The sequence below is a fragment of the Delphinus delphis genome, chromosome 17, assembly GCF_949987515.2.
Source record: "Delphinus delphis chromosome 17, mDelDel1.2, whole genome shotgun sequence".
In the NCBI taxonomy this organism is placed as follows: Eukaryota; Metazoa; Chordata; class Mammalia; order Artiodactyla; family Delphinidae; genus Delphinus; species Delphinus delphis.
In genome coordinates, this window is record NC_082699.1 from 73,646,100 (window position 1) to 73,671,020 (window position 24,921).

General features: G+C 45.3%; 1 long non-coding RNA gene across 4 annotated transcripts in view; it reads left to right on the plus strand.

Moving 5' to 3' along the window:
• The window catches only part of LOC132413289 (uncharacterized), a 445,109-nt gene that overhangs the window by 104,570 nt on the left and 315,618 nt on the right, over nucleotides 1-24,921 (plus strand). For all 4 annotated transcript variants that reach the window (XR_011246238.1, XR_009516685.1, XR_009516684.1 and 1 more), the window contains one exon: nucleotides 20,336-20,406. This is a non-coding gene — a long non-coding RNA (uncharacterized lncRNA). The remainder of the gene's footprint in view (nucleotides 1-20,335; nucleotides 20,407-24,921) is intronic.

The window sequence follows — 24,921 nt, forward strand, 5'->3', positions numbered from 1 at the left end:
CTCTCACGGCTCCTGCCAGAGGTCTCTTTGGAGGCCCAGGACCCCCAGGGGCACGGCCGAGCAGATCAGAAAAGCCCCAGGAGGACAGAATGGGGCTTCAGTGCTCTCTGATTAATGAACAGATGCCTTTGCCCTTCAGGGAAGATTCCCTGGACACAGGGAAGGAACAGGGATTTTAAGGGCTTTGGGGAAAACTACCACCACCTGGCGATACTGGCAAAAATATACCTATCTTTTCAGGACAGATTTTCTCCCCACCTTGGAGGAAATTAGCTTTGATATATAAAACATAAAGTGAGTTTATGTGTATGTATGTGGAAGAGATGCAGAGAGGCAGGGGAGGGAGAAAATAGCTGGAGAAGAGTGGAGACGCTGAGACAGGGAAAGAGAAGAGAGAGCGACGGAAAAGCAGACAGCCCCACCCAGGACGGCGGAAGAGCACTGGGAACCTGAGAATTCCTGTTGAGCTGAGTGGGTTGAAGTGTGGGCTGATGGTCAGTGGGGTGGGGGGAAGCCCTGTGAAGGGGCAGGTAAGCCCAGCCCAGGATGAATTCACTGTTCTTGGCCTCTCCTTTCAATTTGTTTTGGAGGGAGGAACCTAGAAGACCCGAGGAGAGTATTGACAAGATCAACTTCATAATAAAACAGAAATTGATTTGTGTATTTAATTTCTTAAACGGTTCGGCAAATGCTATATGCAAAGTTATTTTTTAAAGGCATTTGTTCTTTTACTGGGCTTCAGCCAATACCGTGCATGACAAGGCAGAGTCAGGTCTCACATGCCACCTTGTCACGTCCTGGATGAAAAGCCACCCAGGGCACAAGCTTGGTGCTGCCACTCACAGACCAGGTGACCTTGGGCTAGTTGCTTAGCTTCTCTCCACCCGCTTTATCCCAAACATTGGGTGTCATACACGGACACGTCGGGGTGTTGCTGTGAGGAAGGAATGAGATGGTACCTCAAGTGCGAGGTGAGTGAGGGTCAGGGACACAGATGGGACACAGACCTGCTTGGCCACTGACACCTTGTGCTTGTGTTGCTCTGCCCATCCTGGGGAAGTCACTCGTCTTCTAAGTTCTGTCCTTACTGCCCCCAGCCCAGGAGGAAAAATGAAACAAAGCAAAACAGAGGCTGGGATGAAACTCGAAGGCACTATAAAAAAGCATCTTCACCTCTCTTTGTGTTTGCGAGTGTATACACAGAAAACGGAGGTCAAAAGAGAAAGCACAACTCTATGAATTTGGGCAAATACCTTATAATTTCTAGAATATGGGGCCTCTATTAAGCTGAGCTGGGGACTGTGGCTTCTAACTGAGGCCAACGCAGGTCTTCCTACCCATCTACCCTGAGTGGAAGAGAACCAGGCCTACAGAGGAGGTGAGCTCTGCCTTCTCCACCTACTCAGGGGCCAGACCAGAGAGCCCACAGAGAGCATCTTGGACAAGGTGATGCAAGAGGGAGGGGCCCTGTTCATAAGGCCCACTTGCCGGCTGCCATGGTTTAACCCCCTCAGTCTTCAATGTCCATGAACATTGAGCATCAAAAGGTTAGGGCTTGGGGTCTAAATCATTTTGTTCCCCAAAGGCTCTTGGGTTCCTAAGCCAATACTTCCATGTTCTTCTTAGAAGAGAATGACGGCTGTTGTCCGAGTCCCAGTGCACCCTCCCCCAGTGCTGGTCTTCCTTGCTTCACGTGCATATAATTAAATGGCCACTAAAGTAGATTATCTAAGGATTTGCTGTGTTCACTATAAAAATAGAACAAAGCAGCAGGCAACCTTCAAATCCTAAAAGCTTATTTCAGTTAAAAACAAAACCATAAACCAAACTCCAGATCTGCCCATCAGATCCCAGGCTACCTCACCTCTCCAAGACTATAGGCTATGGCCAGGAGGGGTCAGAGAAGGATCACGGAGAAGGGAGAATTGGCATCAGGAAGGACGAGACCCAGGTGGGACAGCCATTCCGCCTTCTTTGAGGCAATTCTCAGAGGTGTGGACAGTCCACGTGTGTTTTGAGGAGGTGCTCTGTGGACAGTTTTTGTCTAGGATAGAGGGTTTGGGTAGTACAGGCTTTGCTGGTGAAGGCAGTGAGGTTGGAAAAGGAGGACCTGGTAGGATTTGGTGATACCTTGTATTTATAACCTGACTGGCACTATCCACCCGTCACCTGGACCCAGTTACCTCTAAAGCCTGAGCCACGCCCTGCGCATCCCAGGCACAGGAGTCAATGAATTCCCTTTCTGTTCATCTCGTTTGAGTTGAGTTTCTGTTACGTTCAATCGAAATCGTTCTTATCATTTAGAAATGTTGGGAGAAGCCAGGAGAATGTGTGAGATGTGTCCGTGGTGGGGGAACCTACAGGGTGAGGGATTGGATGATCAAGAGTGCTCATGGATAGAATGTGTGAAGAAGGCTGGAAAGAGCATGCAACTCCAGGAAGTTGGAGTTGGTTACCAATCTTCCTGAGTCCTAAGTGGGGCTCTCTGGGAAAACCGTTGTAATATTTGAGCCTCAGTTTCCTCATTTGTACGATGGAGGCAATAGTGAAATATGGATACAGTCTGAGGGTCAGATGAGGTACAATGTGCTTCAGCAGCCCAGTGTGCGATGCCGTGTACACAGGCCACTGTCATTTGCCTCTGTGCAATACCTGTTGTTTTCTTCACTAGTAGGAATGGTAATTACACTTTACCCACTGGGGTTTTACTCGCCTCAAAGTGCTCTCTCCTGCGGTAGCTCGTTTTCCTTCAGTGCATTTTTCTTTGGGTTCAAGTGGCTGCCATGCTCGGGGAGGTGGCTGGGGAGACGTGGAACTGACATTTTAAAATCATTTATCTCTCCCAGGCTTCATGCACACTTAACCCTGTTTAATTATCTCAACAACCCTTTGAGGCTGGGATTGCTATTTCCATTTTCAGATGGGAAACTGGGTTTCGGCGAGGTTCGTTGACTCGCTTTGGGTCATACTGCTAGCAAGTGGTGGAGCCTGAATTCAAAGCGAGGCTGGAAGGGGAGCGAAGCCCCACCTCCCGGCTGGGAGCGAGGTGTGGGTGGTCTTGTCTCCGCCTTATGGCTTCAGCCAAGGAGAGCCCCTGACTTGGGTTGGGGGAGAAGCAGGAGTGAGATGCCATCCCTCCGTCTCTTCCCCCACCAGCGTCCTTGGGCTGGTGCCTCAATGCAGGGCTTGCATGGACCTCCTTCCTCACCTCCACCTGTCTCTCTCCTGTGCCTTCCCTGAGGGAGTGGGACTGGCCCCATCCCTGATAATTAAGGCTTTCTTTTCTTGATTTAAACACCAGCAAAGTCACCTCCTCTTTCTCCCACCTCTCAGGATGGCTGCTGGAAAGCAGTTGAGTTGACAACTCAGAAGAGAAGGCAACTCAGACAGCAGCAAACTTTCTCTGACAGCTTCCCTAGGGAGCCTGGAACAGGAGAGCTGTCTATACCTGCAGGAGCACCAAATACTCTCCAAGTGTTTTTTCTTTTTTAAAAAAGAAAAGGGTTTAAGCAAGCCCCCACACATCCTCTTATTAAATGGAATAAAATTATAAATGGATATACTTCCCTGGGGGGATATGTTGGTGGAGTCTTTCCTGCACTACATGTATCAGTATCATTTTCCTAGACTGGGAAGCTGCCTCCACCGTATATAAATATATGTGTATGTAAATGGTCTATTTTATATACATATATATTTTATATATATGTATAATATCACCTACTATGCACTGGGCATTGTGCTGGATATTAGGGACATGAAGGTGAATAAGATTCACCTTCTTTAAGGAGGTCACGGCTCATTGGAGGTGAGATGGGAGACACTAGGTAAATGAGAACTTGTAGTGAAGTATGTCACGAGGGTCAGTCAGGGTGCCCTGGGGTCACAGAGGATGGGAGGATGTCCCCTTGCCGTAGAAGGGAGCCTGGGAGAAGCAGAGTCTGAGCTAAAAGCACATGAGAAGTAGGTAGGAAGATACAGGAGAGGTGAAGAGGAGGAAAGAACATTCTTTTTTTTTTAAAAAGTACATTATTTATTTATTTATTTATTTATGGCTGCCTTGGGTCTTCGCTGCTGTATGTGGGATTTCTCTCTAGTTGCAGTGAGCCGGGGATACTCTTCGTTGCGGTGCGTGGGCTTCTCATTTCAGTGGCTTGTCTCGTTGAGGAGCATGGGCTCCAGGTGTGCAGGCTTCAGTAGTCGTGGAGCGGGGGGCTCAGTAGTTGTGGCATGGGGGTGCTCAGTAGTTGTGGCTCACGGGCCCTAGAGCACAGGCTCAGTAGTTGCGGTGCACGGGCTTAGGTACTCCACGGCATGTGGGATCTTCCCAGAGCAGGGACTGAACCTGTGTCCCCTGCATTGGCAGGAGGATTTTTTTTTTTTTAACACTTTATTGGAGTATAATTGCTTTACAATGGTGTGTTAGTTTCTGCTTTATAACAAAGTGAATCAGTTATACATATACATTTATCCCTATTTCTCCTCCCTCTTGCGTCTCCTTCCCACCCTCCCTATCCCACCCCTCTAGGTGGACACAAAGCACTGACCTGATCTCAGCTGCTATGCAGCTGCTTCCCACTAGCTATCTATTTTACATTTGGTAGTGTATATATGTCCATACCACTCTTTCACTTCGTCCCAGCTTACCCTTCCCCCTCCCCGTGTCCTTAAGTCCATTCTCTACATCTGCATCTTTATTCCTGTCCTGCCCCTAGGTTCTTCAGAACCTGTTTTTTTTTTTTTTAATATTCCATGTATATGTGTTAGCCTACGGTATTTGTTTTTCTCTTTCTGACTTACTTCACTGGGTATGACAGTCCATCCACCTCACTGCAAATAACTCAATTTCATTTCCTTTTATGGCTGAGTAATATTCCATTGTATATATGTGCTACATCTTCTTTATCCATTCATCTGTTGATGGACACTTAGGTTGCTTCCATGTCCTGGCTATTGTAAATAGTGCTGGCAGGCGGATTCTTAACCACTGCACCACCAGGGAAATCCCGGAAAGAGCATTCTTGTAGAAGAAACAGTCTGGCCAAAGGCTTCAGAGATGAGAAAGTACACTGCTTTGGGGAGACCTGAATACAGCTTGACTACTTCCCAACGTTTACTGTTTCTAAATAGGGGTGAGGCAGGCAGACTCTGGGAACTTTGTGGTTAAGTGTGTCTGTAAGGAGATGGGATCAACCAGCAACTTTATGGCATCCAGCAATTCATAAATGCTCTCACAGCTAAACCCCCATCTCACCAGCATCCCCCAAAGGTCCAGAGAAGTGTGCGTGTCTGATCTTGTGACAATTCCAGCTTTATGCTTGGGAAAACCAAGGCTTAGGAGATGGCCATGTCTCTTCTGAGCTTAAAAGTGTGTTGCCTCACACTTTATATATATATTTTTATCATTGCCTAATAAATGAGCACACATGTAGCGGCTTTAAACAACATACAGTTATTGTCTCACAGTTCCATAGGTCAAGAATCTGGGGCAGAGCTTAGCTGGGTTCTCTGCTTCAGGATCTCACCAGCTTGCAGTCAAGGGGGTGGCTGGGCTGCATTCTTATGTGAAGGCTCAGCTGGAGAAGGATCTACTTTCAAGCTTTCTCAGTTGTTGTTGGAATTTGTTTCCTTGAAGCTGTAGGATTCACAGCAGCTTGCTTGTTCAAAGTCGGCAAGTATCCTAGAGCAATCTGCTAGCAAGACAGGGTTTTATATAATATAACATAGTCACAGGAGTGATATCCCTTCCGTTTTGCCATTTTTTTATTGGTTAGAAGAGGCTCTGCCCCTTCTCAAGGGGAGGATATTACCAAAGGCATGAATAGCAGGAGGTGGGGATCATGGGACCACCCTGAAGTCTGTTTGCCACACACACCAGCCTTTACTCATGCTGCAGTCCCCTCCCCTGGCTCTCTGTGGCAAGTCCCACCCATCCTCCAAATTGCAGCTCAAATGCACCCCCAGCTCTCCTTGGGAAGGTTCTCTGACTGCCTCTTTCTCCTTCCACGGTGCTACTGCTCTACTCTCTCCCACCTCTATCCCAGCCGTTACTGTGAGATATTGAACTCTCACCGCTGATTTGCAAGTTTCTCTCTCTCTAGGTGGGAACAGAACCTTCTCACTTCTGCATCCCCAGTGCCTGATGCCTGGTGGGTGCTCAGCAAATATTTATAACTAATCAAATTGATGAATTAAGTGATTTTCTTTGAGTCCCAAGTCTATTTAGGAACTTGAGTCCAATTCCAGGCGTCAATCCACCACACCACCACCTCTCCAATTTCTCAAAAACCAAAACCGAAACTCATTAACATCGTGGATACTCCTGTTAGAACTGATTAAAGGAACAGCTCCCCCTAAGACGTAACAGCGATGGATGGTAACATATTACATTGTAATCATGTGATCATTGTAAGCATGCTTTTCGAAAGCATTATCATGATCAATATTCCATTCGATTCCTTCAATATTCAGTTGGGTTTGGTCTCCTTATATATAGTGTAAGTAACCAAGGCTCAAAGAGATGAAACAATTTGCTTAAAACTATTCAGAGGAAAGACAAATTGCAAAGCTGTGACTCAGTGCAGGGCTGCTAATTCCAGTCGCTCAGCAAATGTTTACAATGGTGCCCATTTTATGTTAGACATCCCTGGGGATGCAGACCTAAATAGGATTAGCGTCTTACCCACAGAGAGCTCATGCGTTCATGATGGAAACAGATTGCTAAGATTGTAAATATAAACCAAACTGACAAATGCAGTGACAGAGTTATGAAGGGTAGGTTTGGGGAATTAAGAGGAGAAATACGTCACCCAAGCGGGAAGAGGGGGTCTTCAAAGTGTGCACGTAAAGTCACTAGGAGCAGGTAGGCAAAGGAAAGTAGGAAGGACTTTTTTTTTTTTTTTTTGTGGCCCAGGTGCGCGGCGTGTGGAGTCTTAGTTCCCTGACCAGGGATCGAATCCGCGCCCCTTGCAGTGGAAGTTCAGAGTCTTAACCACTGGACGGCCAGGGAAGTCTCAGGAAGGACATTCTTAACAAAGAGTCTGAGCAAAAGTGCAGAGGAGAAGGCCAGTGTGATGCATTTGGTTGAACCATGAGAAGTTCAGTGTGAAGTTTGAGAAAAAAGACACATGGGACGTCTAAAAGCACCCCCTCTTCTCTCTTTTACTCTTGTTTTTCAAGCATCTTCCTTTCCTCCAAGGCTACTTCTTCTGCTTGTTCTCTGGAATCCATCCTCTCCTGCCGTCTCACAACTTCATTCTTGTTACTTTCCCTTTTCATCCTCATCTCCAGCCTTTCCTCATACTTGGTTCTCATTGATTTTCTCTGACACCCCACGGGCTGGCCTCGACCCCCCATCTCTCCAGGGCTGCTCACAATAAGGCCACCAGTGACCTCGCATCATGCTGAATTGTTGAACACCGTGAGTCTCACATGAGTTCCCGTCAGACCACGGAGTCCACTAATCTCTCCTTCCTGAGATGCTCTCCTCACCTGGATTCCTGACACCACTCTCTGAGTTACTGCCCCACATCTCCACCTGCTCATCACTTGCTTCCCATTCTTAGGACTCCTTCAGGATTTTGTCTTCTACCATCTTCTCTTCTCCTCAGCTCCAGAGGGGGAAGGGCTGCATGTGCAAAGGCTCTACGGTGCAAAACGTTCTTGTCGTGTTTGATGGGCTAGAAGAAGCCTGTGTGGCAAGAGCTTGGCTCGTGACCGAGCCTGTAGATGTAGGCAGAAGCCAGGTCGTGAAGGGTCTTGTAGGGCATTGATAAGAATGGCATTTATTTGATATAACTGGAAGTCTTTGAAGAGCAAGAAGGAGGGGAATGACATGATTCTCTGTATATTTACAAGGTTGCCCTGGTTCCTCTAGGAAACCTCACGGGAGGGACCACAAGCAGAGGAGGAGAGACCAGATGGTGTATTTTAAAGGCAGAAGTGATGGTATTTGCTGATGGGTCAAATGTAGGGCAGTCCATGGAGAGCCTCTTATGGATGCCCTTGACCTGGACAGTCCCTCTGTTAGTCTCTTTATTATATGAGACACTTTCTTTCTCTCTGTTGAGCACAAGGCCAAGGGCAAAGGCTGACAGATTTGTCCAGTCAAGATACAATCGTCCATGTTTAGATGGAGACAGTTTATCACACACATAGACAGTGAAACGGAGAGGAGCCCAAGCCACTAGCTAGCTACTCAGATCCCTCTCGCACACCCCAAAAGGAGAACGCCAAAGCCACAGGGCCCAGATGACAACGTAGCAAAGTGGTGGGACACTCCCTGCTGAGTGCAGCTGTGTGGGGAGGGGGAGGGGTGAAGAGTCTCATATCTCATCAGAAGTCATGAGAAACTATCTTCTAACAGCTTCCCAGGGGGGATGGGGAGTGAGTGGAGATGAATTCGTAGTGGCTTCTTAGAAGCCTCTCATCCTCAGGTTCTTCTTTCTGCCAAGACTCAGACGGGCTGTGGCTTGAGACTTTGTCTGCCTGGTTTATGTGCCTATGTGTAAGGTCACCAGGGCACGGGGGAGCCCTTGTTCTTCAGTACCACTTATTACAATGAGCATTTGTATACAGCAAATGCACATGGTACTTGCTATGAACACTTACTGTGTTCTAAGTGCTCTACACGTATTAACTCATGTATTGAATCTTCATGAAAATCCTGAGAGATAGGCACTATTTTCTTAGGTTGATTTAAAAAATTTTTTGACTTGTGGTGAAAAAGACACAATTCACAACTTATCATCTTGACCATTCTATTTATTTATTTATTCAGAGTCAACCTTGAGACTTTTATTGGAACTACAGGGAAAGAGAGACTTTCCTTCTGCAAGAATTGCTGGGCTGTGACAGGACATAAACCTGAAAGCCAGTGGCTCCCTGGGGTCAGGCCAGCCTGAAATACCCCCATCACCCTTCCAGGAAGGCAGAGCCAGCAGACGGGGACAAGGCCCTCCCTGACCACATCCTCTGAGCCCCTGAATCTAGCCGTGCTTAAAGTTACATCCATCCCAGGATTTCTCAGTTTGGCATCTTAACCATTTCAAAGTGCACAGTTCAGTAGTCTTAAGTATATTCACACCGTGGTGCCATAATTCTCTTCAACTTTTTCGTTTTGCAAAACTGAAATCCTATACCCTTTAAATAACAACTCCGCAGAGCCCCTTTCCCTCAGCCCCTGGCAGCCACCATTCTACTTTCTGATTCTATGAGTTCGACTCGTTTAGCCTCATCTAAGTGGAATCAACGGTATTTGTCCTTTTCTACATGGCTTATTTCACTTGGCATAATTCAAACTTCATCCATGTTGTAGCATGACGTAGGATTTCCTTCCTTTCTAAGGATGAATAACATTCCATCATATGTATATACCAGTTTTTAAAATTCATTCATCCATCCAGAAGTAGGCACTATTTTTATCTCCATTTTTCAGATGAGGACCTGGAGCCAAACAGAGGATAAGTAATTTTCCCAAACTAGTAAGGGATGGAGCTGGACTTGAACCCACGAGGACAGGCATAATGTCCATTTTGTCCACCCTGATGCCCCTGGAGCTAGAGTGCATGGCACACGTAAGGAATTCAACAAACGTCAGGGAGTTAATTGAAGACTAAGGCAAAACCGAATCAGATTTAGGGCTGATGGATGTAGGGCATGAGGAAGTTGTGGGGGTCAAGGGTGGCACCTTCTTGCCTGGTGATTAGGGTGTTTGCAGTGCCATCAACTGAGGTAGGGTATTCGGAAGAAGGGCGAATATGAGGGACAGTTAAGGAACTCACTGTTAGACATTTTGATTTAAAGATGTCTGTGGGGCTTCCCTGGTGGCGCAGTGGTTGAGAGTCTGCCTGCTGATGCGGGGGACACGGGTTCGTGCCCCGGTCCGGGAAGATCCCACATGCCGCGGAGCGGCTGGGCCCGTGAGCCATGGCCGCTGAGCCTGCGCGTCCGGAGCCTGTGCTCCACAACGGGAGAGGCCACAACAGTGAGAGGCCCGCGTACCGCAAAAAAAAAAAAAGATGTCTGTGGATCACCTGTGTGGAGATGTTCAGTGAATCATTGAGTAAATAAAGAAAAATGAGATACAGTTTTCTCCCTTCAGGATGCTCACAGAAGTATCAGAGATATAATCACAATTCAATGCACAATAAATACATAAAGCTGGGAAGAGAAGAGGAGAAAGGATGAGAACAGGTAGAACAAACCTCACCTTTTGTATAATCTTTCATCATCCTACCTTGTTGCTCTTTCACAGTGTTGGAGAGGAAGTGGAGTCATCCATCAGACTTTGGGAAGCTATTCTGGTCTTGACACTTAAGCAGTGGGGTGTCTGGAACTGAATCTACTCTGGTTAATAGTTCTTCGCAATTGTTCTCCCAATTAGGTGATGTTTCAGCTCTCTGTCATACCGGATTTCCTTATTTTTTTGAATAGGGCCTCCCTATAATAACCTGCTTTCCTTAATTAGCTTAAGATGCTGTTCACCCACCTCCTGGTTGATGTCCACGTGGTTTTGGTAGTCAGGTGTCCAGTTAAGGTGGACACGAGGGAGGACCCAAGATGTGTACTGAGACACGGATTCAAATGGTCCTTTAGGGATACGTGGGTAGGCGATAGTTGTCACAAGAGATTCCGAGCTCCTAAGAGAAGAAAGAAATTTGAGGATAAACACTTCTGAAATGAGGGTGAAGATTGCAGTGGAGTGTTTACTGCTTTTATCATTTCTGACCATATTCTCCTCCATCCTTGTCCGGGGAGGTATGTTTTTGTTTTGTTTTGTTTTGTTTTGTTTTGCGGTACACGGGCCACTCACTGCTGTGGCCTCTCCCGGTGCGGAGCACAGGCTCCAGACACGCAGGCTCAGCGGCCATGGCTCACGGGCCCAGCCGCTCCGCGGCATGTGGGATCTTCCCGGACCGGGGCATGAACCCGCGTCCCCTGCATCGGCAGGCGGACTCTCAACCACTGCGCCACCAGGGAAGCCCGAGGGAAGGAGGATTTTATGATGGAGATTTTGAAATTGGGAGAGGACTTACAACAGAAGACTTTTGGTTAACATGGACTATTCCTGTGAAGCAGGCTTGAGGAACTCACATTTCTGCCTTTGTGTTGGCTCCTTGTCTCTGGGAAGATTGAAAATTCTCCCAAATTACCCCAGGCCTGATGAGCATTTATCTTCCTGCATCATGACTACAATCCTAGGCACATCCATTCATAGATGGGGATAACACTTCCACTAATGTACATGGTTCCCATTTTGGTCACCCCCCCAACCCTGTGGGGTCTAAACTGTTATTTATCTCATTTTATTGAGTAAGAAGTTGGATGTTTACAGTGATGAGACTTCTCCGAGATCATATAGCTGGTAGCGGCAGAATCAGAACTGGTTTCTAGATTTCTTGATTCTTGGTCCAGAGCTTGTTGCTACCACACCATAGCGCTTAGCGGGGCTCATTGACAGAGTCCTTCATCTCCTGAATATTTTCATTTTTCTCCTTCCTTTATCTTAGTGGCTCATTAACCTGAGTAGATAGGGCAAGCATCTGACGCTCAGTGTGGGGCATGAAAATCACATGAATCCCTTCCCATGCCCTCGCGAAAATCTACCTGACATGAAGACAAGCCTGAAATGTGGGCAGGTCACATGAACACTGCATGATGACTGGGAGACAAAGGCATGTTTGCATGATGCCCCAATAGCCAGGTGGGAAGGTGGAAAAGAGGTTGCTGACAAGGAAGTCAGAAGACCCAAACCCCAGGCTTGCTTCTTCCTCGTTGTAACTCTATTTGTAAGCCAGGTAGTCTCCCTGGGGAGCAGTGTCCTTGTCTGTCAATTAGGAAAGCCACCCTGCCCATCCCTATAAAGCAGAAAGAACTAGGTGATCTGTCAGGCTCTATACAACTCGAAAGCAGTGCTGTAATTATCCTGGATGCACTTGAACCTGAAACCTGATATATAATTGCTTCTCTCTCTCTATGAAATGTGATGAGACACTTGCTCATTTCTTTCCCCCACGAGGGAATAGCAGTTATCTAGGGGGCATTTGGTTTGGTTTTTAATCATGCACAGGTGTTGGAAGATTCTGGCAGAATAGAGCCTCTTTAGGTGCCCCTTCACAATCTCTGCATGTAGAGACAGAGATAAGATTATTTACACCCCATTCCATTATTCGCAGCCTCTTGGAATGTAGCATTAAATAATTCAGAGACCATACAAGCTTGGGGATTGATGGTGAGGCTGATAGTTTTTGCAGATACAGCATGCAGCAGCTGTAGAAAAGTACAAGTGCATGTGGGAACAATTACTGGGTACCCACATACCGATCAGGACCTTGGAGAGACGCCTTCTCGCTGGTCTAAAAATGACTCTAGATCAGAGGGTTGGGAAGCCTTGTGTCTGCTGTGAAATGTCCACCCTCCAGCCACCTTCTAATCTAAAGCTCCTTGAGGGTTCAGAATTATCCACCACACCTGGCGTAGATCCAGACCCCAGTAAGTGTTTGATGAATTTTAAACAGCAAACGGTGTTGGTTTCTTAGCTGCTTTTTTTCTGTACTACGACACATGTGGGAAAGGCAGAGCCTTTGGCCACTGGAAGACAGTGTCCTAGTTCTTCTACTTACTAACCTGGTGATCTTACTGACAATGGGAAAATGTAGAAAAAGGAGAGGAGAGGACTTGAAAACTGAATCCAGAGAAGAGGCAGAGGGCTGGGAGGATGCTGAAGCGGGGAGAGGTTCAGGTAGGAAGGGTGGTCGGGGATGGCGAGTGGGGCCAAGCAGTGTGGCATTTGAGGAGGAAGAGACCTGGGAAGTGACCGCTGGGTTTGACAACGAGGAGGCTGTCCACGCGCATCTCTGACCTCATAAATGAAACCTTCTTGCTCAGGCACTACACCAAGGCGGGCACGTGGGCAGCAGGCTGGCTCGGACCCACCCAGTCACTTAGATGTCTGGCCTCTCGCTCCCTGCATGTAGCTTCTGAGTTCCCAGCCCCTCCGCTGGCTCTGATGTCTTCTTCTGCTCCTGCCTTCAGCTTTCAGGCTGGCCAGACTCTCCTCTGGCTCCCAGTTCTGGTCCACTCTCACGCTGGACTCCAAATTGGCTCTTTATTTCAGAGTTGCCTGCAGCTCTGGACAGGAGACCCTCCTTCTCTGTCCGCCTTCTGACCCCACGGAATCTTCCATGGCCAGGATGGATCCTTGTTTCAGCGTTCGGATGGACATCCCTGGTGACTTGCCGAAGGGAAATTTAGGTAGATCTTTGTTAATGTGCTAGATGTTAAGTAATTAGAAGTGCAATAATCAGCCTGCTTAGGTTGTAAGTGGAAGACACTTGATGAGGGAGCAGGGTCCCTGATGAAGCGTGGGAGTTGTCAGAACTCTCCTCCCAGGGGAGCAGGACCACGGTGCTATTGGATACGTGTGTGGGCAGTGGGCAGTGCAGTCCTGTGGTTTCTTGGAGCCACAAGGAATTTGAGCATCGCAGCCAGGATGAAGGAGCGAGACAGAAAGAAACAGCTTGGAGGTACAAGCCCAAAGGAATTAGGCTGAGAGGCAAGAAATGGGTTCTGTCATTAGCAACAGATAAGACTGAGCTGTGATGGAGGAGCTTAGAAGAAGGTGGAAGTAAAGACCTTCTGAGGCTGGTTGGCTGGAGGGAGAGCCCTTTAAGAGAGTGCTGCCACCTTGCTGGAATGTGAGGGACCAGAAAGAACGTGGAACCAGCTTGGACCAGTAGGGCCTGAGTGTGTGGGTTGAGGGGCTGGACTTAGACAGGAGAAGGGAGACCTCTTTCTGAGAGGGGAAAGGAGGATGCTGAGGGGAAGAGGAAGGAGCCTGAGGGGCCAGCTGTTGTTGGCGTAGAACTTTCACGATGCTGGCAGAATCTCAGAGAGCAACTTCCCTGGAGATGAGCATGATTTTGGGGTCAGGAAACGCTTGGCTATGTGGGATCACTAAGAAGTTGGGGAGTCAGGCTTCCGAGGGGCAGGGGGGGAAGCTAACATTGCTCACCTAGATTCACATGTTAATGGAGCTCCTACGATATTTCTGGTACTTGACGTGGGCTCTTTTACTCCTCAGAACACCATGCCATGGAGAATGTATTGCTCTTCCCCATTTTGCAGATGAAGTCTTGGAGGCTCAGAGAGGTTAATTCAGATCACCAAGGTCACACAGCTGAAAGTGACCAAGATAGGATTCTAATCTTTGTCTTCTGATTGTGATGACCATGATCTTTCTATTTTGCCCATGGTAAGAGAAGTGGGCACATCATCACCACGATTTATCATAAACTCCATTTAAGAACATGGCCCAGCTTCTGAACAATAAGAATCATGACAGTTATAAGAGCATTAATCATTTCTACCTGGATGGCTTTCCACGGCTTCTCATTTACTTGTTTCATCAGGTTCTGATCTTTGTACCATTAATTACCATGGGACGATTGGTGTAGATACTACTGTCCCGTTGGCAGGTGAGAATAAAATTGACCAGAGAGGCCCAGGGAAGTTGGTCCCCAGTTGTGGCTGGAACCAGATTTCTTCTATATTTTTATTCAGGCCTCTTTGCTTCTCACACTGCTTCGTGTATATTTTTGGGTTTACTATGCTTACAAGGAACTGATTAAAAGAGTGACTCAGTGACTGTGTGTGTCCTGATACCACTCCAAGCTCAGGCCTTGCAGTGTGGGGCTGGTGCTATCATTTGCACTCATGGGCACAGAGGACAGGAATGACTACAGGTTGAAAATCCAGTATGTTCCCGATTTGGAACTGACATTATCTTATTTAGTTCTCCCCGCCCCCCCAAAAAAAGAACAAATGTGAGAGGTAGATCTTGCTGCTATACCCATTTTACAGGTGAGGAGAAGTGTGTCCAGTGAGCAGTGGCACCTGATCTTGTCTGAATCTAAAGCCTCTCCTCTTTCCACAGCCTCCTGATTCTCACCACTTTTCTTCCAAAATGCTCCCAGGCACTGGATGTTGGTCTGCTTTCAACACCCTGGATGAGTTGGAAACATCACCCTCCCGGCTCTAAGAATCATGCTTCCTCTGACTGAATGCTTATCAAATTGATCGCAGTGATTGATTTCATTGCTTTTCTTTCTTGCTAGGTTGTAGATTCTATGAGGCAGGAATAGGTTCATTTTGCCGACCGTGAATTCTACGTGTCTGGCACATTGTAGGTCCCCAATAAATATGTGTTGAATGGAGAAATCCCATTTTATAGCCAAGAGATCTCCATTCCTGAGATGTTAATAAACGCGAAGTTGGGATTCGAATTCACCCTCTGCTTCTGAGTTGGCCCACCTTCCACTTTTAAGAGGTTTAGAGATGGGTGGTGCTGGTGTGTGTGACGGGGGGAGGGGGAGGCCAAGGTTTGGAATAAATAATTAAATTAAAACGTCCTGGGGAAACTGTATCAGTTCATGTCTGAGGGTGGCTCTAATAAGTTGACAAGGAGAATTTCCAGCAGAGCTGCTGTGCTGGTTGATATGTAATCCCCAGGCCTGTGTGCAGGGAAGGAAGAAAAGCCAGTGATTTGAAATGTCACAGCCACCGGTGGTATCTGGTGCCTATTTGCCCAAACTCTTGTTCTCCATAGAGACTGTAGGCTGTGTGGGTTTGCTGGAAACTGATCGCCTTGGGCCACACGAGGAGTAGAGAGAGCCGGAATGCTGGAGATGAAGATCCATCCCCACAGTTCGGACCCTGCCTTGTATTCTCTGTGCCTTTTGTGGTTAGTTATTAACCACCTGAATCACATGGGCGGCAGGTGCATGGTGAAGAGTGTGGCACTTGGAGCCACAGTGCCTGGGTCTGAATCCCATCTCTCCTGCTTTGACCTGGGGCAGGTAACTAATGGCCTGCCGCCTTGGAATCTGGTCTGCAAAATGGGGAGAGGAAGGATAGCCCCTGCAAAGCCCTGATGGGAAGATTAAATTAAATGATAAATGCCAAGTATTCACCCCAGAGCCTGGCTCTTTACAAGCCTGGCCTCATGGGCTCTGGGCTATTTTAAGGATAAAATAAAATAATGAGGTGAAAACACTTTGCAGAAAATCACAGGTGCTGCACTCCACCCTGTGCACCAGAGGACCCCGTCACCAACTGCATAGGGTCTCCTGAAGGATTTTCACAACTGTGACCATATATTACTTGTCTTCTCTGCTCATGATGACAATCTACTACCTTGTCTCTTTGGCAAACTCCTACTCATCCTTCAATGACCATAAATGTCACCTCTTCCATGCAGCCTCCCTTGACTTTCCCACATACTGCTAGTTGTTTGATCCTCTGTTTCCACAGAACTTGGTGTAGACAGTCAGACTCACATGTGTTGCATTGTCCTGTGATGAGCTGGTTTGGTGTCAGCTTCTTCACCCCTAAGCTCTGAGCTCAGGGGACTCTGCTCCTTGAGGTCTTACCAATCAGTCCTCCTCACCTCTGGAGCCCGCACAGGGACTGACATATGGGTGGTCTGAAATCCTTCCATGCTGTCTTGAACTGAAGCTCTGGTGATTCACAGGAGATAAGAAGTCATCTGGGAAATTTGAAAAGGATTATCTGATCTTTTGCAGACCTTGATACAGAAATATAACTGGGCTATGAATAGAGATTTAAATTACTTGCTTTCTTCAATTTTTTAAAAAAACCTTTTAATAATGGAAGAAGAGTCACCAATGGGTTGTGTGGATATATGCAATTTTATTCTTCCAAGAATTGTTTTCTGCCTCATTAGTAGAAACTCTTCCACACATTGCAAGAAGAATCTTTTCCTCTCCTTCGCTAGGAAGGACAGTCAAGAAATGGCTTGTGCTTTATTTTTTCATAGGCGTGGAGTAGATAATTGCTTAAAGCTGAATTTGGGGCTGCTAATAATCCAATTAGGGTCTTGGGCATAATTGTTTCTGTGTAACCTGATGCCTTCTGTTCTCCATGGTTCTGACTTTTGAAGCTGGTTCTCTTAACAGCCTATCTTTCTGGGGGAGGAAGAAGTACAGCCCTTTGCGGGTATTCTTTGCTCAGCAGATAACAGGTAACACCTGAGAAAATAGAGCAGCAATGCTGGGCATTATTAGAATAATGATTGAGACTTTATGAATATGCAGATACATCAGTGTCTGAAAGAGAATGAAATCTCTCTGAACCTTGACATGAGTCCAGTGTTACTTTCCTCCCACTACTTACCTCACAGTCAGAAGACTGGGAAGCAAATCATCTCTTTTCTGCCTTGTACTCTGACCAAATGACCTGTCCAGGGAGGAGGATGGGCCATCTGAGTTTTCTTGCTGCTGTGTTGAATTTGTAATCTCCCTTTTCCAGTCCACTCCAGAGAATCAAAGAAGCAGCTCTGCTAAGGAAAAGCCCAGAACTGGGTGACAGGACATGTGGATTCTGGTCCTGGTGGTGACAGGCCACTCTTCACCTCACAGAATCTCAGTGTCCTTGGCTGGGTTGGGAGGGAGATGGGTTAGACTCAAAGGTCATGAACCATCGGCCCAAGGGACAAATCTAGCCCTCACAAATGTCTGTTTGGCCTATATGGTCCCTAAAATACTTTAATTATCAGCATTTAAAACTCAGAATAGCTTTTATACATACACCCCAGTGTTCATTGCAGCACTATTTACAATAGCCAGGACACGGAAGCAACCTAAATGTCCATCGACAGAGGAATGGATAAAGGTATTGTGGTACGTATATATGATGGCATATTACTCAGTCATAAAAAGGAATGAAATAATGCCATTTGCAGCAACATGGATGGGCCTAGAGATTGTCATACTGAGTGAGTAAGTCAGATAGAGAAGGACAAATATTGTATGATATTTCTTAGATGCGGAAGCTAAAAAAATGGCACAAATGAACTTATTTACAAAACAGAAATAGAGTTACAGATGTAGAAAACAATCTTATGGTTAACGGTGGGGGGAGGGGGAGGGATAAACTGGAAGACTGGGATTGACATATACACACTACTATCTATAAAATAGGTAACTGATAAGGACCCACTGTATAGCACAGGGAACCTTACTCAATACTCTAATGGCCTATATGGGAAAAGAGTCTAAAAAAGAGTGGATACATGTATATGTATAACTGATTCACTTTGCTGCACCTAAAACTAACACAACCTTGTTAATCATCTATACTTCAATAAAAATGTAAAAAAAAAAAAAGAAATTTCTGCCTTCCATTGATAATGGGAGAAATCTAGAATTCCTGAGCCCCTATTTCCGTGCAAAGCTGGAATTCAGCAGTTCTCTCAGTGAGCATCCTTAGTTCACCACAATCCCCACCACTCCCTATTGTCTAACACTAAGTTTGTTTCACTCATTTTATTATCTGCCCAGCACCTGTAGGCATTTGAGTTTGTGACCCCTGGACCAGAGAATCTTGAACTTCCAATTTAAATTTGTCAGTATCTGGCTAAGACACATGGGACAATACTATGTTGCCTTTTTTGAGTATCAGTCCTCATTTTATGGATGCAGAAACTGAGCTTCAGCACGGTTGATGAGCATGTCCTTGGTCAGGAGGGCTGTAAGTGGTGGAGTCAGCAGTAGGACTGCGGGGTTCCAGACTGCTAATGCTGCAGCTGTCTCTAGGATTTACATTTTTCTACTTCATACCCAGGACCTTGTCGGTCCTGCGTGTACTTATGCCAAGGCAATCAGATGATCTGTATGTTCGGAACTATAATCAAATGACCTTGAGAAACCACTTGAAATGAGCCTGAGTTATCACTTAGCAGAGCATTCTAGAGATGAAACTGCTGATTCAGATCGATTTTGACTCTGAGAAGGACCCCCACCACTTTGGATATTTTGAAAAAAATGGTCATTCCTTAAATTCTCAGCACTTGGCAGTTTTTGTAGTGCTTTCACTACTGATTTAAAATCAGTGTAAAGAAGTAGGACTTACTGAGGCGCACGGGGTATAATAGCATTTAACAGCTCCTGTTCCTGATTTTGTGATTGTGTGTGAATACTGACTCCGCCACTTTCTAGCTGTGTAAACTTGGCTTCTTAGTCTGTAACAAGGGGATGATAATTGCAACTCCTGACCTCACGTTCAACGTGCAATGACGTATGACATGTGTGTGTCACATGCATTGTACGTCATGTGGCCAATATCGAGACCCAACTGTACGCCCAGCCCTGGCCCACTATTTTCCAGACCTTCACTCAGTGGGTGATATTATCTCCATTTATATTTGTAGAGTTCAGTCTCAGTGGCAGTAAGATATTTATGAAGGTTGCATGGCTAAGGAATATTGGAATTCTGCTTTATTTCAAACTGTATCATAGTTTTCACTACATCCCGGCTGTTCCTCCCCATTCTTGTCTTTGTACTATTTCCTTTACTAAATTCTGAATCAGTCCAGCACTGAGCCTTGGTTTCCCTTCTGCAAAATGAAAGGATTGAACTAGATGAGCTCGTGGGCCTCTCAACAACCCTGAGATTCTACGATTTAAGTAATGAATGAAGAGGAAACAGACAACATTAAAAAAGTACAAATACAAAAGCCTTAACTCCGCTTTAGTTCATTACTTAAGTAGGATCAGATGATTAAAATAATTAGCTGGAGTATAAAGAAGATAGTTTTTTCCCTTCTACTGTATTCTCAGTTTCTCTCTCTCTGTCCCACTTGGAAAGTTCATTTGTACAGGACAAACTCTAGGGCCTAATCAGAAATCCTCCTCTTCCATGGCCCCAGTTTTGATTCAGAAAAGGGTTCTGGCACACTGTTACTGATGAAGACAAGCTCAGTATTACAGGAACAAAAGCCCAGTGCCTTGTATCAGCACTCAGCCGGCAGGAGACAAAAGGGTAGTGACTATAAAAGGGAATTTGAACACATCCTCTGATTTTTAAAATTAGTGACAAGATCCGTTCTTTTTTCATTTTCCTGGGGAGATTATTACAGGGGCAACAGCGAATAGTCCTCTGTGACTTCCTTTTTCTTCTTTGTCTTTGGAGATGACAAAGCCAGGTTAGATGATCCCAGTTTTGGTGATAACACCCCAAGCATCCAGGGCCACTCGAATGTCCTCCTCTTCGCTCCGTCAGGCCCAATCAAGAGGTTGACCCTGGCTTGTCAAGGTCATCGAGCTTTATCACAGCTTGTTTGGGCTGGTGCTTGTTGGCCTGGATGTCTGCAGTGGACATGAGCATGTAGTTGTCTTTGATCTTGTTCATGGCCGACTCCGTCGTCAGGGGAGTTTGATGATAGAATAATGGTTGAGTTTGTTCTACATAGTACCTTTGAACCCCATCCATCCATTTTCTATCCACTACAGCAATGAATCTTTTTGATTATTTTCAGGAGTCATATTCGAAATATTTACCAACAGACTGAACAACTGAAAATAACAGACAACGTGCCTGGCTGTTATGGTAAGAACCAGCTGAATATCAGCCCTACATTAGTTTTGTATTTGTCCTTAGAGATTTTTGTTAAGTAGTATCCATTTTCCCCTCCTTTTTTTTTAAACATCTTTATTGGAGTATAATTGCTTTACAATGGTGTGTTAGTTTCTGCTGTATAACAAAGTGAATCAGTTATACATATACATATGTCCCCATATCTCCTCCCTCTTGCGTCTCCCTCCCTCCCACCCTACCTATGCCACCCCTCTAGGTGGTCACAAAGCACCGAGCTGATCTCCCTGTGCAGCTGCTTCTCACTAGCTATCTATTTTACGTTTGGTAGTGTATATATGTCCATGCCACTCTCTCACTTGGTCCCAGCTTACCCTTCCCCCTCCTTGTATCCTCAAGTCCATTCTCTAGTAGATCTGTGTCTTTATTCCCGTCTTGCCCCTAGGTTCTTCACGACCATTTTTTTTTTTTTTTTTAGATTCCAAATATATATGTTACCATATGGTATTTGTTTTTCTCTTTCTGACTTACTTCATTCTGTATGACAGACTCTAGGTCCATCCACCTCACTACAAATAACTCAATTTCGTTCCCTTTTATGGCTGAGTAATATTCCATTGTATATATGTGCCACATCTTCTTTATCCATTCATCTGTCGATGGACACTTAGATTGCTTCCATGACCTGGCTATTGTAAATAGAGCTGCAATGAACATTTTGGTACATGACTCTTTTTGAATTATGGTTTTCTCGGAGGGGCTTTTTTAAACTTGGGCTTCCTTGAGAGCTGCCGGGTCTTTATCTGATGGAATGTGGGTGACATGTGGGTTTTTTTTTTTTTTTTTTTTTGAGTGGACGCCTTTTATCACTGCTTTCTTGGCCTTCGGAGCTTTGCTTTGGGCTCTGTTTTGGAGAGCAAGGGCTTTCTTTCGGCACCACCTTGGTGAAAATGTCTTTTTCTTCTTAAAAACAGCTTCTTTTTCCCCCTGAATAAAAAGAAATCAAAGAAATGAAAGAAAAATAAATAAATGAAATACTATTTGTGGTAGAAATTTTAGAGAATCTGAAAGTTTAAAAAAATTATAAGCATGCCACAGTTCTAAACGCTGTTATATTTATAATATATATGTGTGTATTTGTGTGTGTATATCCTTCCAGGTTTCTTCCTGTAATGAATATGTATGTCTATATCCTGCCGAATATACAGACTTGTATCTACGTCTTTCACGTAACTTTACGTGTGAACATTTCTCCCACGTTATTGTGTATTTTTGAAAACAACTTTGATGGCTGCACCCTTCATGCATGGAGCTGCTGCTTTGTACTCAATCTTTTGTCCCACATTTAGCTTGTTTGTAGTTTTTTGCCATCGTAGATGATGCTACAGTGAACATCACTGTAGGTTTATCTTGGCTTGCATCTCTGATTGTTTGAGCTGGCAGGCGTTTCTCAAGACTCTTGAAGTGTGGGACTGAGTGTCCCTTTTGCGTAAACAAAAATGCTGGCAACTTCCTTGACTCTGTCCTCTCCCTGTTGCTCTGCTCTCAGGAGAAATCCCAAGCTATTTGGCAAGTGTTTGAAGGCTTGCATGATGTGGTCCCTTCCAATGCACCCAGAACTGTCCGCACAGCACTCCCCCATCTAGTTTACGATTCCATCTGTGTAAATTGCCTGTAGCGCTTACGTGCTTCGTGCTGTTTCACACCTCCCTGCCTTTGCTCAGTGTTTCCAAAGCTCCAGGTACTCAAGTATCACCTTCACAGTTTTGCCATAGTCCGGTACCACCTGTACCATTATTTTGTTAATATTTATTTTAAAGATTAACTGTTACTTAAAAAGTAGGTTTTACCTTAACTACTATAGGTGCAAAAGCATGGGTTTAATGTACTGAACACATGTGTATGTGTGTATGCATATTTCTTTTTCTAATGCACAGGAAAATAAATGTATAACTATTGAAATAAAAAAAGAAAGATTCTCCCCACACTACCTAAAATTGTCTCCTCTGGTGGCACATACTCCCTATTTTGGGAAACATTATATTAGATCCATCTTCCTAGTATATTATCCCTTCTTTCCTGATAGACTAACTCCTATTCATCTGTTGTGCCCTAGGTAGGCTGCCCTGACCCCGAGTCTGAGTTGGGACCATTTTCCCCGGGGTCCTTCAGTACCTTGTGCTTTTTTCATCTTAGCACTAAGCACACAAAATTGTAATTGTCTATTTACTTCCAATCTTTACCCCTAAATAAACATTTATTGAAGTCCTTTATGTGCTAAGCTCCACATGAGGATGGAATGATTACTGCCCTTGAGTAGCTGGTAGTCTGGAGTTGTTTCTGCTTTGGCAGTGGGAACCCAGGAAAAGTCTTCCAATTTGGTCATGGGCTAGATTAAAGACAGAGTCAGGGAAGGCTTCCGTGTGGAGGTAATCCTGAGCTGGATTTTAAGGAGAATTAGGTTAGAAAATATCTATTTAACACAAAGGAAGGCAGTAAAGAAGAAAGGAATAAGTCAGACAAAACTAAGTTTGAATTTCTGCTCTGCCTCTGTTGTATAATCTCGGTTAAGTCAGTTTGTTCCCTAAGCTCTAGTTGCCCTGCCAAGAAAATGGAAATAATAACAAGAACCTACTGTACAACGAAGGGACCTATACTCAATATTCTATAATAACCTATATGGGAAAAGAGTCTGAAAAAGAATAGATATATATATAACTGAATCACTTTGCTGTACACCCGAAACTTATACAACATTGTAAATCAACTATACTTCCATTAAAAAAAAGATAAAAAATAAATAAATAAAAAGAAAATGGAAATGATAGTATTTACAGCACAAAATTCATCCACTCACTTTATTTATTCATTCATTCAGCAAATGGTAATTGAGCAAGATGATGATATTATACTTAAGAGCTTAGCCAGATGTCAGGTGCCTTAAGTTCTCTCCACTATGAGATCTTCCCTATATTTGGTCCTTGGCTGTCTTTCCTTCTTATGCTGAAGCCTTTCCTTGTGTGACGTCATCTACTCCATCGCATGCTCTGGACCTGCCTATGCTTGGGTGACTCCCTCAGTCATAAAATCCCAGGACACTTTTCCTCTGAGCTGCAGAGGCTCGTATCTTATCACCTACCGGCCACCTTCTCCGAGAACGTACCATAGATTCCCCAAGTGATGCCCCTAAGTGAACTCTTTATCCCCTTCTACCCACTTCATCTGTTCCTCCTCCCATGCTGTCCCTTCTTTCAGAAAGTAGGGCCACCAATTCTCCAAGAGCCAGAAACTCTTCCTGAAAACCTTCCACGGTTAAGTATTTGCCTCCGTATGAAGAGTAGCTCTCCAGTGCTTCTCTCAGATGATGCTAGACAGGGTCCAACTACAATTTCAAGTTGATCTCGTACAGTTCTTGTCAAAATCAATATTTGTTGAATTAAATGAGTATAAACTAATGGTGAGAATTTCATGCACCATAACAGGATTTGAGGGAAGCTATTTTGGGGCATCGAGTGAGTTATTGATCTCTCTGAAATCACATCACTTAGACAGCTATACATTTTATCATTCCTAAGCTGAGAGCTGGGGCTTCATAGACAATGAGATTGGCTCACAATGAATTGACTGATTGACTGATTGATTGATTCTCTCATCAGCCATACACGTTTTGAATACCCACTGGGTGTCAGACACTTTTCTGAGTTCTGGGGGATACTGGAATGAACAAAATATAATTCCAATGATCTCATGATCTGTTTTGGGTGAAGACTTGAAAAAAGTATATGTAATTCAATGTGTACTCTTACGAAGAGCTGTACAAAATGCTCTGTGAGCACAGGGGACAGTGTGAGAGGGTCTGTCTCTGAGAATCAGGGTGAGATTTATGGAGGTGGTAATACTTGCTTGGGGCTTTTATAGGGAGGGAGAGTTTGCCATTTGGAGAAAGAAGTGGTGGTGGAGAAGGAAAAGGAAACCCTCGGCAGGGGGGATAGCATGTGTAGGTGGAAGTGGGGAGAGATGGGGCCTTTGGACACTGGTGAGAATTTCTCTGCAGCCAACACCTATGATGCATGTGAGGGTGAGTATAAGCAATGAGGTCCGGGTGGTCCATTGGGACCAAAGGCTGTATATGCACAGTTGAGGAGCTCTCAGTGTCAGCGTGCATCAGAATCACCTGAACTTCGTCTAAGGAGGCGGATTTCTGGGCCCCCCACAGACCCAAAGAATCACCATCGCTGGGATCCTGATGTAGAAATTCTCCAGAGGTGATTCAAATGCAGAGATGCGTTGGAGGTTCAGTCAGCGAGGTCAGCGACCTGTCGATCGTCACACAGAAAGCAGCAGAAGCAGATTTCCCGCTCAGGTCCCTCGGGTGATTATTAGAAACACTGAGGTCCTGGGACTCCACAAACTGTCACAAATCCTGATTTTCCTGGAAAGGCAGTGACTTCCTTGGTCTGCCTCAAGCTAAGGGCTGCAGCTCAGTCGAGAAATTGGCATCCTCAGCAGCCCTGTCGGTTCCTTAGATAA